General features: G+C 38.0%; 1 long non-coding RNA gene across 1 annotated transcript; it reads left to right on the top strand.

Annotated features, from left to right (window-relative positions):
* The first annotated feature begins 7,570 nt into the window (after window positions 1-7,570).
* Window positions 7,571-8,761, top strand: LOC138155556 (uncharacterized). The gene is made up of 2 exons (XR_011166864.1): window positions 7,571-8,488; window positions 8,664-8,761. It is a non-coding gene; the product is annotated as an uncharacterized lncRNA (long non-coding RNA).
* The last annotated feature ends 3,408 nt before the right edge of the window (window positions 8,762-12,169 follow it).

Genomic DNA, 12,169 nt, shown 5'->3' with positions numbered 1-12,169 from the left:
TCCCTATGTTACCATGATCTTACTCAAAGGTCAGGCTCCCTTTATTCTTGTGATTCTGATTCATCATATGCAAAAGTAAAAACCTGTTCCCCTTTATTCATTTCCCTGCAATCTTCAGTATACCCCTCCACAGTTCTGTACCCTTCTCTGTCCACCTTCTGCCATCAATTATGTCCTCTTACTTTCCTGTTTTAGTGAGGAAAAACAAAAACAAAAGCCTTTTTATCATCCTTGACCTCTTCACCACAAATTCATCCCACCTTCTGATGATAATGGAAAATTAGATTTCCCTGAGGAAAAGGGATTGAATCCCTAGTCACCTTCTTTCTTCACTTCTAGGTAATCTTTTCCTTATGTCCTATACCATGCTGGGTGGGGCAGGAGGCAAAAGCATACTTTTTGCTTCTGACTGCTAATTCCAGAACATGCTATTGCCAACATCATTCACCAATTCCTTATCTTTTGAATTTCATTTTATCCATCTATGAACACTGTCAATAAGATCTTCCTCCTCAAAATAGTGTGTATTGACTTACCCGTTTATATCCAGGAAGCCAAATGTTTTAGTGCAGTTTTAAGATTCAAATCCTTAAGCTGTACTAACATTTTGGGGGCTCTCTGTATGTTGGGTGCACCCCGTAGAAACTGAATTCCTCAAGGGAATTTCTGTCACTACACCAAGCAGAGTGACAAGCATATACCAGGACCTTAACATGCTTGTGGATTTTTAATATTGAATGGAACTTTCTGGATGACTATTTATCCATAGAGAGGATTCTTCTGTCAGTAAAGATTGGAGTAAATGTTTGCTGGAGTCCTTTCTATCCTGAGCCTCTCTGATTCTTGATTCTGCGAAATGCCTCACACCAGTGAAAACAGTTAAGAAAATAATTCCTCTGAATCTCAATGGTAATATAGCAAACTAAATCAGAGGAGTCTATATGTTGACTTTCCTTCATGACATATAGAAAGATGTGGAAATTTATAGTTAATTGTATTAGTAATATATGTCCACATGTATATATGTGTATATGTATGTAGATATATGCATATTTTCACAACCCTAGACAGTTAATTTAACATAATGTGTTATGGTACATAATTTCTTCTTATAGACAGCACTTATTTTCAAATGCTGAGTGACTTAGATAATGCACACTATAATAATGACATCAGATTAAAAAGTACCATAATGATTTCTTAACAGTGTGCCCCTGACATTTTCGTGTATTATGTTGGTTTTAATTGCATTAAATCAAGACCCCCTTTATAATCCCTGGGCTGCCATATAGCAAGACTGTATATTGATGAGCGTGGTTTATATGAAGTCCTTTTAGGAAAGATAGCCACAAAGAATCATCCCTTCTTTTGAATTACTGTGATGTACCATTAAGAATCCTGGAATTGGAGTCTTAATGACTAAGGTTTATTTTTTGAATGGAAAAGTATTCATTAAAAGCTTGTGTATCAGGAACAGTGGGAAGTGATGAGGATATAAATACAAGCAATCAAGGCATCACTGCCCTCAAGGAGCTTATGATTCCAGAAGGCAAAATGTAGGGAAATTGTTGCTATAGGGGAAAAGTTTTGATAATGTTGATATGATTTTTGTTCTCAGAGGTAGAATATAAAAGAATAGAGGAGTGGTTAGTGGAGGGGAAAAGTGAGTGGAGGGGAAAGGTATTCATTGGTGACATAACATGAAGATGGCTAGGGAATAATGTAGTGCAGAGATGCCAAATAACCCCTGGGCAGCACTGCAGCATGCAATGTTCCCTAGTGAAGCCAAGAACCAAATTGGAATGTAATTGATAAATATCTAACTAAATTAAAATGCAAAATAAAGAATCACTATTTCCATTTGAGTCTGACATAATTGGTGTAGCCTATCTGGTACCATGCCAAATACTGTGAATGCTCACTAATCAGAATTCCAAAGTCCCATGAAGGGAGCTTGGATTACTGGCATGAGAAATGGAGGCCAGGGAAAGAAGCTGAGAGAATAGAACATAGATCTTTCAAATACTAATGTTTTGTGAGATAGTCACCTAACTTAAGTGAGTTTCAATTTCTTCATCTATATAATGAAAAATATAATGCTTACATATGCTACTTCATAGCATCATTTACAGTTCAGCACTTTTCAATTATAAAATTGCCATTTGTCTGGTTTGTTATAAAGGGAATCCTCCCCCCTCAACCCCTGGGCAGGTTTTGTCCAACTCTAAGAGTTCATAAAATCTTTGATGAAAGGTGTGTCTGGCTTAAAAAACAAAATGAAACATTCCATAAATATACATCTAGAGAAAAGGATACCTCCTATCAGCTCCTATTGAATACTTTCCCCTCCAAATGGGATTTAAGGCAAATCTACATTACATGGAATTCTCTGTTACAGTAATTCTCCTGTGTATACTCAAACACTCATGATTTGCAGCGACCTTTAAAAAAAGTTAATGGGGGAAAGAAGAAGGGTGATTTTATGATCCCAATTCTTATCTTTTGAAGAAAGCCAGAGTTGGATTCAAGGGCTGTTTATCCTTTTCAAATCTTCTATAATGTCCTGCTGACATATTTTATTATTCTTCCTCTTCAGTGTTTATGGAAGGCAATTCAAAGAAATAGTAAGATGCTTTGGGATGCCCTATAAATCAGAGTGCTAGGAGTGTAAAGATAGAGGTACACCATGGGGACCAACAATCACAGCTTTGTCTTCTTCCCAAACTTATGTGGAATGTAGCTTTAATCCCTAGGGAAGAGACATTCTTGTGTTTTTAACTCTTTTATGATCTATTCTGCACCTCACTTAAGAAGTTGTATACCCAGGAAGAACTATTTCTAAAAGCAGAAAAAATGAAAACAAACAAAAGAGAAAGACTGGGAGAAAGAGATAGAAAGAGAATATAGTATCAGTGATCATATCCTCTGACTCTGTTTTAGTAATAGGTCTGAAAACAGTATGTGGACTTCAATCCACAGGACCAAATGACTCTGATTTATAACCTAATAGCAGATCCTGAAGTTTGAGATTGTAAGAAAATATCTTGAAGAGTAGAACATCCCAGGAGTACTTACAAGGCCCTTAGGAAAGGGCAGGAAATAGTGTAACTAAATTAATCTCTAGTGGTTTACAAGATTTCCAGTCACTTCGATTTGTCCCTAGACTATGATACAGAAACATATGAATTTATATTAAGTTTTCCTATTATCCATACCTGAAGAACACAAGGGGGAAGGGAGGCTCTTTTTATATCGACTTTGTGCAAATTTCCCTGATTTTGTCATTGAACAGAGCATTCAGATGGAATTCTGGACATCAGAGAACTGATGATGTCTTTTATACAGGAGACTGGAAGGAGATGGTGAAAATGATAGAAAGCTTTTTGTGGTCATTTGTTCTTACTCCCAATAATAATTCCTAAGGTGCAGATTATTCCAAAAATACCTTAACAGAATATCTGAAAATTTTGAGAGGAATAAAATAACTTTGACCAATACCATATATAGGCTTCTCCATTTTCTTAAATTCTTTAGATCTCTGTAGAGAGATCTTATTGAATGTCACAAATACTCTTTCAATTTCAGTGAATCAAATGAGCTCTAGTATTTTTGGATACTTCTTATTATCTGGATCAATGGCTACTGAAGGGTGATCCAGGGACCCCTAGGGCTCCCCAAGGCTCAAATAACAAACAATGCCTAAACTTTTCGTACTACAACTAAGATGTTTTAATTTCAAATACAGTAAATATAACACACATCAACTTGATTTTGGGGGAAAGATAGATGCATTTTCAATAATTTTTAAATGTATAAGTGTCCAGACACTAAAAGTCTGAAAACCACTAAACTAGACAATAATTGGGACAGATAACCCATAGAGCTAGAGTGTGTGTATATACACATACATACATATACATAAGATAAATACTGAGAATGAATAATGAGATTTTCCTACAACTGAATAGAAGAAGAAGAGTGGGTTTGGCTGACATTAAAATACTGTGTAATGTATTAATGCCCTAACCAAGCTTATTCCTGAAACAAAATCTCATCTTTTGATAACTATAAAATTAATATTGTTCTAGAAATGTTGTTAGGACACAAGTTAGGGGATAAAATCCCAAAAACAAAATTGAATATAGATAGACAGTTATGATATATCTTTATCTATCTACACATATGTATATGTGTATTGATATGTAATATATATTGCATATATATTTACACATGAACATGCCTAAGATAAAATTAATTCCAGAAGAGTATCCAATACTTATGATGAAGTTAAGAGTAAATACAACTCCAAGGACAGGTGCCTTGACTTTCTGTTAGAACTCTCCTATAATTCAAAAGTTTCTTGGGTTACACTTACATCCATTCTTTCAATTGCTAGAAGGCATCAAAGCATGAACACAGCTCCACAATTGGGAGTTTAGTAACAGTATAAATAATAGAATTTTAATGTAAAAAAATAGCACCGTTTCAACAAAGAATTTCAAATTTTTAAAAAAAAGTATCTTTTTTTTTTTTTTCAAATTCACCTAGTTTTGCTTCATCTCCTTCCATGTTCATCCTCTGGAGTAAATTGCAAGAATAAGTAAAAGAGGGTGGAGAAGGCAAAAAGCTTACAAAATCCACAACTCAGATAATTAGTTCTTGAACAATGGGGACTTTATCCTAAGTACAAAGATTCTTTGCCCAGCTTGCAAAGTGGCTTTAAGTGTGTGTAAAATTCTCAATTATTCACACCCTCATTATCCACTTTGTGGATTATCTGCAGCAAATTCCAAATCCCCACCCAGATTCCCTCAGGAGCATAATACACTCCTGGTCAACCTCTCCTTCACTTGCTGAGTGCCCCGGGAATGAAATCTAATTTCAATACTACCCCAAGCAAAACCTAATTAGGAAGGTTAGGCAAATGTATCAGAGAAGGCCTGGGGTGCAAAAGGGAACAAAAACACAATGTACAGTCCCAAAGCAAATAGAAACCATTAGGATATTATTCATGGTTTTCACTTCTGACTGCCAGTACTTTTTTTCATGAGCACAGCCACAAGTTGACTATTTAAATCAGGGTTTTGTCTCCTTTAGAAATATTCTAAATACCCAGCATTAAAGATTCTTTTCCAAAATGATAGTTTATTTTTTTCAAGAGGAATAACTCTGGATACAAAATTCAGTAGCAATACATGTGAGCACAGCCCCACTCTGTATTTGCCAGCTAGTCCCTTGTGATAAATGTGAATGCCTTCCCCCAAGATAGATATTGATTGTTGAAGGCATGCTATGTATTGTAGTCAAGCCATCACATTGCACTTTTTGGTGGACTCTGGTACTAAAACTGTTTTCTATGTTTCAAACACATCAAGGACAGCTTGGCTCACCAATAATCACATCACACACTAAGTGAGCAATATAAAGGTCACTATTCTCTTTGAATTGGGCACCTGCTCTCTGAAAAAGTTAGGGCACAAGAATCAGGTGCCCACCTCAGAAATATAAGGAAAAATTAAACACCAATTCTATCTTGAAATTTCATTTGCAAACTTGACAAAAATTATTTTAAGAAACTGCATTAAGGGAAGCAGAGCCAAGATGGCATAGTAGAAGCAGGACCTCCACACTGTGCCCTTACCGAATCCATGTAAAAGGGGACTCTAAACAAACTTTGGAGCTGCAGAACCCACAAAAAAAAAAAAAAGAAGCTAGCCTCCCTCTGAGGACAGCCCAGCAGGCCGGCAGGAATCAGCCACTGCAGTGCTCTGGGAGCCAAGCCCAGCCCCACACTGAAGCTGTAGCCCCAGGGTGGGCCTGTAAAGCCATGGTCAAAGGGACTCCAGATCAGCAGCAGCTGTGGCCATTTCCAGATTTATCAACACACAGATGTGAAGGACAAAGTTAGAGGTTAGTGCAGTCTGGACTTTGAGAACAGTAAGTGGGAATGTGTGGCTTTTGCCGCCAGCACCAGAAGCCACTGAGGCGCTGCCACAGCCAGCCAGCACCACGTGGAAGCTTCAGCTCCTGGCCTGCAGAGTGTAGGAGGACTGAGCATCAATCTGAGGGGTAATCTCTCTTGTTTCTACCTGCTTGTATCTGGATTGCAGTCTAGGGTGGCGGTCCTGGGGTGTATGTCCAGCTTGCCAGAGCCTGTGGAGACCTCAGAGAGGGCACCCATATAATACCTCCAGCAGCTGAGAAAACCACAGCATTTGGGAAAAAAGCTCCCCTGTCTGGTGGCAGAGTCCTACTATGGCAAAAAGCCCAGGCGTCAAGTGACTGAGGGGCCACATGACCAGGCAAAGGAAATAAAGCAGACAGAAGATTCCAACATTACACTCCTATTTGGGGGACAAAAAGGAGCAAAGCATGGAAGAGAAGGAAGACAGTGAAGTCAGAACTCCTGCACCAAAAGCTTCAAAGGAAAATACAAGCTGGTTAGAGGCCATACAGGACCTCAACAAGCAGATAAGAGAAGTGGAGGAAAAATTGGGAAGAGAAATGAGAACAATGCAAGAAAATCATATAATGAGTGTCAACAGCCTGACTGAGGAAAATAACACTTTAAAAAACAGACTGACTCAAATGGCCAAAGAGGCTCAAAAAGGCAATGAGGAGAAGAATGCCTTAAAAAGTCAAATTTGCCAGATGGAAAAAGAATCCCAAAAGCTCAATGAGGAGATCATGGCTTCAGAATTAGATTGGAGCAAATGGAAGCTAATGACTTTGTGAGAAATCAAGATGCTTTTAAACAGATCCAAACAAATGAAAGAATAGAAGGCAATGTGAAATATCTCATGGGAAAAACCACTGACCTGGAAAATAGATCCAGAAGAGATAATTTAAAAATTATTGGACTACCTAAAAGCCATGATCAAAGTAAGAAACTAGAAATCATCCTCCAGGAATTTCTCAAAGAAAACTGCCCTGATGTTTTAGAATCAGAGGACAAAATAGAGGTTGAAAGAATCCACCGATTACTTCCTGAAAAAGATCCCAAAAAGAAAACTCCTAGGAATATTATAGCCAGGTTCTGGAATTCCCAGATTAAGGAAAAAATATTACAAGCATCCAGGAAGAAACAATTTGAATATTGTGGAAATACAATCAGGATAATCCAGGATCTGGCAGCTTCTACACTGAGGGATCGAAGGGCTTGGAATGTGATATTCCGAAGGGCAAAGGAGCTGGGATTAAAACCAAGTCATCTACCCAGAAAAACTGAGTACCATGTTTCAGGGGAAAATATGGTTATTCAGTGGAATAGAGGACTTTCAAGCATTCTTGCTGAAAAAAATAGAGTTGAACAGAAAATTTGACATTCAGATACCAGAAGCAACAGAAACATGAGAAGGTAAACAGGGAAAATAAATCATAAGGAACTTATCATTGTTGAACTATTAACATTCCTACATGGAAAAACAATAATTGTAACTTACGAAACCTTTCTCAGTAGTTGAAGGGAATAGAAATATATATGTGTCTATATATGAGTGTATATGAGCATATGAATACATATGTGAATGTCTGTATATATGTTTACAGGTACACATAGATAGAGGGTATGTGATAGTAATGGCAATTAAAGATTCCCCTGTATTGGCTTGGTTTTCAAATTGATTGTATTAAAACCCAGAGCTTGTTAATCCCACCTGTGGGATGGACTTTTTGATGTGAAAAGAAAGTCCTGACTGGGAGGAGCTGGTGACGTGGATTTGGAGAGACAAGAGAGAGGCGGAAGTTCTTTTTGGAAGCAGCACCTCGTGTAGAGGGAGAGACTAAGAGATTGCTGGTGGCCGCTTTGAATTGCCCTGGACTTTTGAGACCTGCCCCCCTGAGCTGCCAAGGACTGAGGAGACATGGCTGTTTTGCTGGTACTTTGTCTGTCTGTTTTGATGTTATTTTGCCAGATTTGTCCACTGGTGAAAGACTGTCCTGTTGAAGAAGTCCTGGAACCTGGCATTTGGTTAAGAAGGCCTGAGACTGTCCTGCAGACAGAGAGTGAATACTGTCCACTGGTGAGGGACAGTACTGAGAGTGAATACTGTCCACTGGTGAGGGACAGTACTGTTGTTGCAGGGGTCTGGAGACTGTCCGGCAGACAGAATGAATACTGTCCACTGGTGAAGGACAGTGCTGTTGTTGCAGGGGTCTGGGAGCCTTTCTGTTGGTTTAGAAGCCCTGAAGAAGGATTTTCTTGTTGTATGTTTACAGAAATCCTGGGAGAGGGCTTTGCTAATGTGTTCAGGGGTTCTAGGACTGTTCTACAGACAGAGGATAAATTCATGAAGGGACTGGCAATGTATCTTATGGCCTTGCTAAGCCTTGTCTCCCCAGGAACTAAGATTGCTGAGAACTTGCCTCGTGTCAAGATGAAGAAAAGACCTCCATTTGGGTATTAAGTGCTGTGTTTAAACTTGATGTAACTCTGGGGTAGATTCAATTGTGATCCAGGGGTGGGGAACTTTTGACCTTATTGTGCTCTGTGATTGACAAATGAAGGTACTTTACCTATGTTTGGAAAATAATCTCCATTTGAGAAGAGGGGTTTTGTGGTGGACCAAAAGAAGGTATAGCCTAGGGGTGGAGAAGTATTTGGAACAGAGACTTTGTAATTGATTGAATGATTGGAAAGTCCTGGGGTGGGGTAGGCCTTGGAGATGATTTAATCACACTTAGTAAATGCTGTATTTTGAATGATGTCATGTTTTGATCTTCTCTGTTCTGGGTTTGTTACTGAATAAAATAGAGAGCACCTATGCTGGTATTTTGAACCTGGGAAGTTGCCTTTGCTTGGTATTACATTACAGGGTACAGGACCAATTTAACAGGAAGGGATGATACTTAAAAGGTCAAATTAAAAGGTGAGAGAGTAATATAATGAGAGGAGATGGGGAGAGACAGAATGGGGTAAACTATCTCATACAGAAGAGGCAAGGGGAAAATGGTTGCAATGGAGGGGAAGAATAGGAAGGCAAAAGGTAATGAATGGGTCAACCTTATTCCCATCGAATTTGGCTTGAGGAGGGAATGAAATACACACTACATATGGTATATCACCCTTCAGGAAAGTAAGGGGGGAAGGGCATGAGAGGGGGGATGATGGAAGGGAGGGCAGGCAGGGGGGCAGGGAAGTTGGAAGCACCCACTTTTGAAAAGGGACAGGATCAAAGTGGAGAATAGAACAAGTGGGGGTTGGGATAGAAGGGAGTGAAATATAGTCAGTCTTTTTCAATATATCTGCTATGTTATTGTTATACATTAGCCACACATGTACATCCTATACTGAACTCCTTATCTTCCCAGTAGTGGTGGGTGACAAGGGAGGAAGGAAATGAATCTGGAATTCAAAGTTTTAAAATCAAATATTCAAATATGTATGCATATGTGTGTGTATACGATTATCAATACTATTGTACATGTAATTGGGAAATAAGATATACAGGCACTGGGGCACAGAGATCCACTGGAAAAGTCGAAAGGGGTATGGGAGAAAATATGGGAGAGAGCAGGTTGGAGGAGGTGATATCCTGTGGGACTGCTATTTTGAGGGTGTGGGTAGGGGAAAAATGGGGAGAAAATGTGTGACTGAAAATCTGGTGGAAATGAATGATGTAAATCGGAAGTTAATAAAGCATTTGGAAAAAAAAAGAAACTGCATTAAGCTTGTTCTTTATTCCCTCCCCTTTTTGTTTACTCTATTATCTTACAAACTCATAATTTCTTTTCTAATCCTCTCACCTTTCTAATAAAGGTAAAATGTTAGAAAATCCTTGTACAGATGTCATAGAATTATCAGCTAGAGTTAGGAGAAACTGCATTCAAATCCATCCTCAGAAACTTACTAACTGTGTGACCCTGGGCAAGTAACTCTATTTTCCTTAGTTTCTTTATCTGTAAATGGAATATAATAGCACCTACCTCCCAGGGTTGTTGTGAGGATCAAATGAGGTAACTATTGTAAATTCCTTAGTACAGTGCCTGGCATATGGTAAGTACTATACAAAAGTTAGCTATTATTATATTCAAACCTATCTGCTTGTCCATATCTATATCTATAACATGTGTGCAAATTCATACAAGCATATGCATACATGTATATATAATATATAATAAATATGCATGTGCTCATGAATGTCCATGTGCACATATGGATAATGCAATATGCAAATATTTATTTGTATGCCTGTATGTTTGTATATATACAGATAGACAGACAGACAGACAGACAGACAGACAGACAGATAGATAGATAGATAGATAGATAGATAGATAGGCATGCAGCATGTTCCAAAGACCAAAAGCATACTTCAGGGAGATAGGAATACAGATGTTATGTTCATACAACTATAAATTATTAAGTTATTAGTACATGTTTATAGATATGAATATATGTACATGTACACATGTAGCAGCAAGCACCCTAACATACCCAGCATGGCTGCTAGCACAAGTTCTTTGATCTGCTTTTCAAAAGGAAAGCAACTAAAAAAGGATTAACAATGTTACTTTAATCAAACATATATCATTTACCTAGTACGGAGGAAAAAGTCAACACTATAAACTTGAGAGAATACAAATTTAAGTTACAAGCAGACAAAAATACAGACAGAGAAAATAACACAATTCAACAGATAAACAGACAGGGCTTCTAGCTGTCTGACCATTACATACATACAGTTAGTCACCAGAAGAAGAAGCACCAAAATCTGGGTTTTCAAAGTTGGGGGGATCAATGGCTGCCCAGAGTCTTATCTGGCCGATATCACACAACCCTTCCCATAAGGGAGCCCCAAAGCAAAATCTCATCTCAAAGGTATATATATATATAGCCTTCTCCAGGGTCAGAGAACATCACAATCATTGTGACCCACTTGACTACAAAGTAATGAGTTGTGCCTCCTGAAAAAAAGCCTCCTACCACAGGCTCCATGTCACCACATTCAGCTTATTAGGGGGCAGAGTTTATTTTCCAATGAGGAAAGGTCCTCAGATTCACCTAAGCCTGTTAAGGGGCAGGAAAGCTCTTCAGATTCTCATTACCATTACAACACATTAAACTTGATTCTTCTCTAGTTTATTCTTCCTATGTGTTGAGACTTCTGAGTCTCTTTTTCATACAAACACACACACACACAATCAGACACAGCATCCAAACAAACAAACAAAAAAAAAACTGATGGACATGTCCTCCTTGGTTAATTCACCTTTCCCTCTCGTGTCAGTCATGATATCAGCACTCTGAATGATATGCTATTTTGAACTATATAGGCTACCTATTTATTGACCAATGAGACTGAATCAGTCCTATATTGAGTTTCCATACCTATCATCTTGGTTGTTGTAAATGATGATCATCCCTGGGGACTCCCCAGGTATTTTATAAAAAGAGATAATACAGTAAAGAACACAATGCCTGGCACATAGTAGGTGCTATATAATTATTGGTGTTGTTGTCATCATTATTACTACTACTTTGTTTTCCACATATCTAATATATTCTGATTTGAGGTATTTCTGCATATGACTTTTCTTCCTCCTAGGCAGTAAATAGAATATGGACTGTAATGAGATCTTCTCTAAACTTTGCACTACCTCAAGACGTATTTCCCTGTTTTGTAAAAGTAGGTGCTTTTTAAAATATTTGTCTACATGAAAAAATGGAATAGACAACTCAGGGCAAAATACAAGTGTTTTCTTTTTCTCTTTCATTTGTTTTCTAAATAACACATTGGTTTTTCTGACAATTAAAGTAAGATAAAGTGAAACATAGTATACGTTCATATTTATAAATGTAGAATCAATTATTAGTACTTTCTTGACTGAAGAAGAAATACTCTAAGAAAGCTGCACTTTTCAGTAGTTTCATGGCTCCAAAAGCATAGAATTGACAACTAGCCACAAATCATTGAAAGATTTTACACACACACAAACATCCTGCATGTATATGTGTATGTATGCATGCATGTATGTATGTATAATATCCTGCATGTGTGTACATATTTACATTTATTCTCTCTCTCTCTGTCTCTCTCTCTGTCTCTCTCTGTCTCTCTGTCTCTCTCTCTGTCTCTCTCTCTGTCTCTCTCTGTCTCTCTCTGTCTCTCTGTCTCTCTCTGTCTCTCTCTGTCTCTCTCTGTCTCTCTCTCTGTCTCTCTCTCTCTCT

This window comes from Petaurus breviceps, unplaced genomic scaffold (assembly GCF_028583685.1).
Source record: "Petaurus breviceps papuanus isolate PSGF00001 unplaced genomic scaffold, PetGlider_PUasm1.0 91133, whole genome shotgun sequence".
In the NCBI taxonomy this organism is placed as follows: Eukaryota; Metazoa; Chordata; class Mammalia; order Diprotodontia; family Petauridae; genus Petaurus; species Petaurus breviceps.
Note: the sequence above shows the minus strand (reverse complement) of the source record. Positions and strands in the feature narration are given on the sequence as shown.